Source organism: Adiantum capillus-veneris, chromosome 24 (genome assembly GCF_014529385.1).
Source record: "Adiantum capillus-veneris isolate H3 chromosome 24, ASM1452938v2, whole genome shotgun sequence".
In the NCBI taxonomy this organism is placed as follows: Eukaryota; Viridiplantae; Streptophyta; class Polypodiopsida; order Polypodiales; family Pteridaceae; genus Adiantum; species Adiantum capillus-veneris.
The window spans coordinates 18,267,220-18,274,721 of NC_140954.1; the positions used below are offsets into that span (position 1 = coordinate 18,267,220).

The 7,502-nt window shown below is 47.7% G+C and overlaps 1 pseudogene; it reads right to left on the bottom strand.

The window, feature by feature from the left end:
* Positions 1-278: 278 nt before the first annotated feature.
* Positions 279-2,290, bottom strand: LOC147426026 (nuclear poly(A) polymerase 4-like; annotated as a pseudogene).
* Positions 2,291-7,502: the final 5,212 nt, after the last annotated feature.

Sequence of the window (7,502 nt, forward strand, 5' to 3'; positions counted from 1 at the left end):
ATACTTCACACAGTAACTACACCACACAAGGCCAACCAAGCAAGACTAGTTGCGACGTGAAGTTCAAAAGAGAGTGGCATGTCACTTGGTGGACAAATGAGTTCAAAAGAGAGTAACACAAATGTTAGTTACATCCTCAAGGAGACTAAAATTGTGAAAATTTTGATTATTGCATTAGTTAATCAAAAAAATGTTTACAGAGAATGTGTAAACAAAAAGATTCCATCCCAGGTCCGTCTGCTTGCAAATACAGGCAACTCAAGACCTATTCCTTTACCTCACTCTAACTCATCGACTGAGCCACTCTCAGTTTGATGGAGGCAGAATTGGTATGCTCACACAAACTCGTTTGCTGTTAGAACCACTCATCACACAAACATTAGCCCACTTCTCAGAGCAGTGAAATACTGCTCGTTTTCTGTTCCAGTTCTCGGCACAAAAGAATCGCCTCGGCCCGACATTGTTCTGTCGGCATCGGCATCCCATTTCCGTTTCTTTGATGGATCTGACAGCTTGTCTGAAGCTTTGCCTGCTGACCACTTAATGTCATGACACAGCAAATCGTTCACATAATCTGTGCATGCATCTTCTTGCCTCCTTGAAGGAAAGATGCTTGATGAATGAGTTGGCCTGAGCCCAGTGCAGTCAATCAGACGGGCCTTCTGTCGCTTTGGTAAAGAGTTTCTCGACTCATCACGTTCACCCCCAGCTTGGCCTTCCTGCGCATGCGACGATGGTGGAGAGTTGCTCAATGATTCCAGTTCTGGGAGACTAAAGGCTTTTGCGGCCTTGACGGGCGCACACCACCAGGGAAAACAAATGGCGGGATCTGCTTCCTTCGTATGTGGGAAACATGAACTTCCATGCCAGGCTTTCTGTGGCAATAACTATTGACTGCATGCCTAAACTCTGCAACAGCCCCCTGTATTTTGAACTGCTGCTGGCCTTCGACTTGAACGGGAACACCTGCACGGCCACGCTGCAATCCCATGAAAAAGGCTGTGTGACGTTGTACTTGTTTGGACTTATCTACAAATTCGCAGGGATAGGGATGGCACTGCAAGAGAAGCTTTGTATCGCGCTCGATCCTCAGTGTCAACTGTCTGAGACGCGATTCCACCCAACCCTTCCATGTACGCAGGTCATCCTCGTCTATGGCCATTGTATCAATCTGCAGGTAGTTATTGTAAGCCTCAAATAATAGTTATTCGCAGGGATAGGGATGGCACTGCAAGAGAAGCTTTGTATCGCTCGATCCTCAGTGTCAACTGTCTGAGACACCGGAGAGTGGTGCGAAATGCCAGAATGTTCGGAACAAGGCGCAGTATGCGGTCAGTAACCCGACATCCATTCAGACTTCGCACGCTTTGCTCATCAACATTGCATAGATCCAGGTCGGAATGACCAGGTCCAGGTCCTCTGGAATGACCCAAAGCGCAATCCTTGCATACAACAGATCTACTGAAATGCCTTGGAACTTGAATTTGAGAAGAGGAACATGGGCTTCTGGGACGGGATGAAGCTTCTGGGAGCATGTCATGAAGCAGGATGAAGAAATCTTCCTCTCGAGTAGCACACCGAGCCGATACGAACCAAAACTGAAGATCTTGGCATTTGCCTGCGCAACAAACAGGGGGCTGAAGCCTCTGCTTCTGGTCACGTGCTTCACCCATTCTTTGACAACCTGGTCAAGATGACCAAGGACCTCCGCACGAAGCATGGACTCATCTGGGCCGCGTTTGCTAAGAATTTCGTTAATTCGCCATGGCTGGCCAGCTCGGCCATCGCTGGGCCGGAAGACTAGAGAACTTCGCTCGCTCGCTCAGCAGGCAACTTCCCTCACTCTGCGCAGGTCATTGATTGCAACTTCCTCTTTCAGTTATCTACACGGCAATGCAAGCTTAAAAAGGTTCTCCATGTGGTTGCAAACACGTGCGGAATCCATTATCCCTCCACCTCCAGCTGCCACGTCAGCCCCTTCTCTCTCTCTCTCTCTCTCTCTCTCTCTCTCTCTCTCTCTCTCTCCCCCCCCCCCCCCAGGCACCGCGGGAGATTTTGAGTTGCACCTCCACTCACGGCGAGAGGTTTTGAGTGTCAGCACGAGTACCCTTGACTTGCCGGAGGGCAGATATACTGAGATCTCACCACCTTCCTTGACATGCGGGAACCCACATGTTAATTCGTTCTCACACCCTTACCTGTTGTTACTCGACCTTCCTGTGCTGCTTTGCCACAACTTCTGATCTCCCATCACTTGCTTTTGCTGTTTTGTGCCGGTTGCATCGCCCATATCCCAGAATGCTCTCTCTCTCTCTCCAAGAGCCTTCTGATGGGGATGCAGCCTTCTCTCTCTCTCTCTCTCTCTCTCTCTCTCTCTCTCTCTCTCTCTCTCTCTGGGAGTAGCATCTCAAGAGGTAGGAGGAGGTAGGTATCGCCCCAATCTAGCACCTTTCTGGCAATGTCCTCGGCCATACAGAGTGCCCCCTTCGCTGGCTTCAAGTAATTGTGTAGACCAAAAAGGACATGGCCACACGAAAACTCGATAGCTTCAAGTAGTTGCGCAGACCAGATGGGAGATGGCCATGGGCAAGTGGCTGATGACTGGATGGAGGCGGCGGGACAACAAAGCAAGGAAATAGTGGGGCCTAGCATCGGACGACTACGAGCTTCAACGGGATGGGGAGAGCGAAGACACAATATACGGGAGTCATGGTCGACAATCCATGTAATGCAAGCTATGGTAACAGCTGATCAACGACTTGCGTGGAGAATAGTGGCAAGAGAGTCTCGAGTGGCAAGAGAGCTGCCAAACAATCAGCAGGTGAATCACCACAGCAGCGAGCCCAAGCGTCCAATCATGGCACTCAGGATGTTTTCGGTCAAAAATTCTTGTCTACATTTCACTACAAAGGGCACGATAAACTGGGAGTATAATCAACTTTTGAAACATTGGGGCCCAACACCTTTATGCTCTTATACAAGATCTGGCACACTGTCAATTTGTTCCTATCTTGTTAAAAGGAGAAGTATATCACCCTCCACCTCAGCTAAACATATCAGCATAAAAACAAAAAGTTTAGCATCTAGATAGAAAATGTTATCCTTGGAATAGTGGGGGTGGTTATGGAGCCAGCTTTAGAGCGAGCTTTCCCCCCCCCCCCCCCCCCCCCCCACAACCACCTCTACCTGCCATAGCCGCCCCTTACCACCCATGACCACCAACACCCAAGCCCACCATCGGTGGTTGGTGGTGTTAGCTCACTACCACCATCCTCCTCCTACAACCACCGCCCATTTCCGTCGGTTCTCCTCCCACTCTTCCTTCCAGTGGGCTACTCAAGGACCTCCTCTCTCCCTCTCTCTCTCTCTCTCTCTTTCTCTCTCTCTCTCCCCCCCCCCTCTCTTTCTCTCTCACTTGTCTCTCTCTCCCCCCTCCCCCCAACACACTCTCTCTTTCTCTCCCTGTCCCTCTCTCTCTCTCTCTCTCTCTCTCTCTCTCTCTCTCTCTCTCTCCCTCCTCCGCCCTCTCTCCCTCTCTCTCTCTCTCGCTTTCTCAGCTCCTCCTCTCCTCTCTCTTTTCCTCTCCCCCATTAAGGGCCCCATTAAATCCTACTCTCTCTCTCTCTCTCTCTCTCATCCTGTCCCTCTCTCTTTATTTTGCTGATTTTGTCTCTCTTTCTCTCTCACTTGTCTATCTCTACCCCCTCCCCCCACACCTACACTCTCTTTCTCTCCCTGTCTCTCTCTCTCTCTCTCCTCCCCTCCCCTCCCTCCACACACTCTCTCTCTTTCTCTCCCTCTCTCCCTCTCTCTCTCTCTCTCTCGCTCTCTCGCTCATCACACATTCTCTAATTGCATATTAAAAGACAACAATGATAGAATTCACTTTGTTGAAAACTCAAAACAATATCATCATTTGCACAACTCAAGGTAAATGTGATAGACCAATAAATGCTAGATTATTACAACAGTCTTTTTGCACTCAATAAAGTTTTGAGCTCGTTATCAACCAGACTAGACTAACTGATGAATGAACATGTTATGGTTTATGTCCATTCCAAACACTCTCAAGTAGATATAATACAAGTGTTTGCAAGCCACATAGGTCATTCCTTCTCCTAACCTCCTTTTTAAGTTTTTGCAAGTACAACTAGGATTCCTAGCTATTGTGACTCGATATTTCTCACCATGTACCTTTGAGTTTGGTGTTTCTACAATGAAGACTTCATGCTTACCGATATTTACCATTTCCACTTGTTTGATGACCATTTCTAGTCCTAGAAGACTGTCGATCCTTTTCGATGCCTCTTCAGAAACACCTGTCCTATACCTACCCACACGTCTTTGCCCTTGCACTTCCATAGTTTCTGTTGCGATATGAAACCCCGCTAGCTGCAAAGACTTTACTTCTAGCACTGTTAAGTTCGTGCCCTGTGCCACTGGCCACTCAAGTGGAGGTCTTGGACGCCGCATCACAATATATGGACATAGATCCCACACATGTTTGACATCGAAACTAAAAAACCATACCCATGTCTCATTGTTACGCCCCTTCCAGTTGCGTTTCCCCCAAAAACTTGGTGCCGTTGTTCCCTCTACGCATAAATTCACCTTTTTCTTGCACTTTAATTTCCACCTTTGATTTTTCCTTGGCAAGTGAACTTAGACCCGGTTTGCACCTACGGATTGCCCACATGGTGTCATTTATGTCAACCTCAATGGCCCTAATTGTCACCCTGTCATTCTCCTCGTCCATAGAGTGATCTTGGGTTACCTGTGATGCATCTCCAAATGACAACTTTCAAGCCTTTCTTTGTCGAGCAACATTTTCAGTGGCATACTCTAGCAAGTGTGAACTATTCTCCTCCTCGCCTATAACATTGCCGAATGTCTTGCGTCGCCTTGTCATTGTAACCCGGTCTACAAACACTCTGGCACATTTGGAAGACCAGTTTCTCCAATTGTATCGTTCACAACACGGCTAGTCTGTAATGGAGTAGGTGTGTGAAATTCTCATGAAGCTGCCCTGTCTGTCAGGACACCGGCAAGGCCGGGCTAGGCGGTGTGGAACGGGGAGTCCAACTAGGGCAAAGGGCCAGGGGCATGCCTATATAAAGGGTGGTTGGGTGGTGGACTCTCAGGCTCTAGTCACCCCTGTCTTACATTGGTATCAGAGCATGGTCTATTTTGGGCAAGAGGGAGTGGAGCTTTTTGCATGCTCCTCTCTTTGAGGGCGTGAAGAGCCGCCTGCTAAGGGGGAAGACGAAGTCCCACATCATGTGCAGAGCCGCTTGGCTGGGGAGGGAGAGATTCTCGACCTCTGCCATATGGTGTATGGCCTAGCTCGGCAAATGCACGCTGCGAAGGGGAGGCATTCTCATCACTACAGTGACGCCCAACACGTAACCGACGGGCCTCTATCTCTCTCTCTCTCTCGCTCGCCCTTGCGGCACTGCCTTGGTCACCATAGTCGACAGTAGACTTGTTTTATCACACTCAAGGCGCCCAAAGGCCTTTGGCCTTGGGCAATTCCTCAAAATTTTCAAGCTAGGGTGCGTGCCCACTTGGGCACACACCCCATACACAAGGTGTTCGACGGTTGTGGGCCGAGCTTCGACACAAGCATCGGCAAGGGGACACAAAATTCTTGACAAAACTGTCAAAAATTCAGAAATTGCAGAAATTCAACGGAGTTGAAATTTTCAAACAAAGTATCTATTCACCTTCTTCCTTCGGGAAGATTAAGTCGCCTACGACATTTCAAAGCGAACAATTACGTTTCAAGCAGTACAAATTTTTGTCAACATCTTCAAGCATAATTGATTCAACTATCAAGAGCTTGCGGAGTTTCATATACGGCGGACTACTATCGATTTTCACAGAATTAGCACGGCTACTATACTTTGCAAGTGCTCCCAATGTCAAGTATATTTTCTGAGTACTTCTTTTACCGCACTGTGTATCCATGGATTCGAATATCAATATGACATTCGATTTTGAGCAAAGTACTGCTGATCCTACCAATGATGGCCCAGGGCCGGATCCTCTCAAGGAGAGTACCCGCTATGCTATGGCAGGAAAAGATACTTATGAGTTGCTCGATATTCAAGAATTTCGTGCACTTCAGACACGCATGACAGTCATGGATGAAAATTTTAAAGCTTTAAATGAAAATGTTACTAAACTCTCCACATTAGTAATTCAATTAATGCATCAGCAGTCTAAGAGTCCTGCTGACATCCACATGTATGAGCACGTTGGCACACAAGGGCAAGGCTCAACTAATGATACGTTACATACTCTCACTGCCAAAGAGGTGGATGACTTGTTAAAGAACTTTAAACGACCAGTCTTTAAGGGTGAAGACCGAGACCGCAATAAGGATGCAGTGAACATCTTTCTCAGCAAATGGGATGGGATTCACTCCTTACGGCGTACTCCGGATGCAGTCAAAGCTCTGCAAACAAGCTTAACTCTGGAAGGCAAGGCCTACAAATGGTGGATGTCTCTCAAGGAGAAGAACATCATACCACAGAGTTGGGCAGCCTTTGAAGCAATGTTTAACAAGGAATTTTTGCCTACAAACGAGGCCGATCGGAATTGGACGGCTTGGGACACATGTTCCATGCGCCAATACCCATCACTCCTTGAATATATCTCTCACAATCGGGACATTATCCTCAAGTTGGAAGGATTGGATATCTTTCAACAAGTCCGAGGGTTCGTACGAGGTCTGACTCCCGAGCTTAAGAAGTATGTCAAGACCCAAGACCCTAAAACACTTGAGGAAGCCATACTGAAAGCACATATTCACGATGACCCTGATGAGAAGAAAATACATAATAGTAACGTGCCTGCCAGTATACATGGTAATACACGCACTCATTATGGGCACAGTAAAAGAAAATTTCTAGTTGCTAGTTCAGATGCATCTAAAAAACCCAAGGGGTCCAGGGGTCCTCTCTCTCTTGAGGATTTTGATAACGCCAAGAAAGAGAAGTTATGTTTTCAATGTTTAGGAAGAGGTCATGGCAAAAAGGATTGTCCCAAGGGGAAATCTTCTGCTCAGGGGAAGGAGAAAGCAGTGCACACGGTGCAACTACTGCCTCTTGAGTCTTCCTCAAAATTCTCCACAATGGAAGTAACATACACTGAGGTGGTATGTTACTCGACCTTCCTGTGCTGCTTTGCCACACCTTCTGATCCCCCATCACTTGCTTTGGCCGTTTTGTGCCGGTTGCATCTCCCATATCCAAGAACGCTCTCTTTCTCTCTCCAAGAGCCTTGTGATGGGGATGGACCCTTCTCTCTCTCTCTCTCTCTCTCTCTCTCTCTCTCTCTCTCTCTCTCTCTCTCTCTCTCTCTCTCTCTCTAAGAAGCCTTCCCCTATAATGCAGTTGAGTTGTTCTTTGTTTTCCTCCTCCTCCTCCTGCAATGCAAAAACTTCTCTTTTTTCCTCTCTCTCTCTCTCTCTCTCTCTCTCTCTCTCTCTCTCTCTCTCT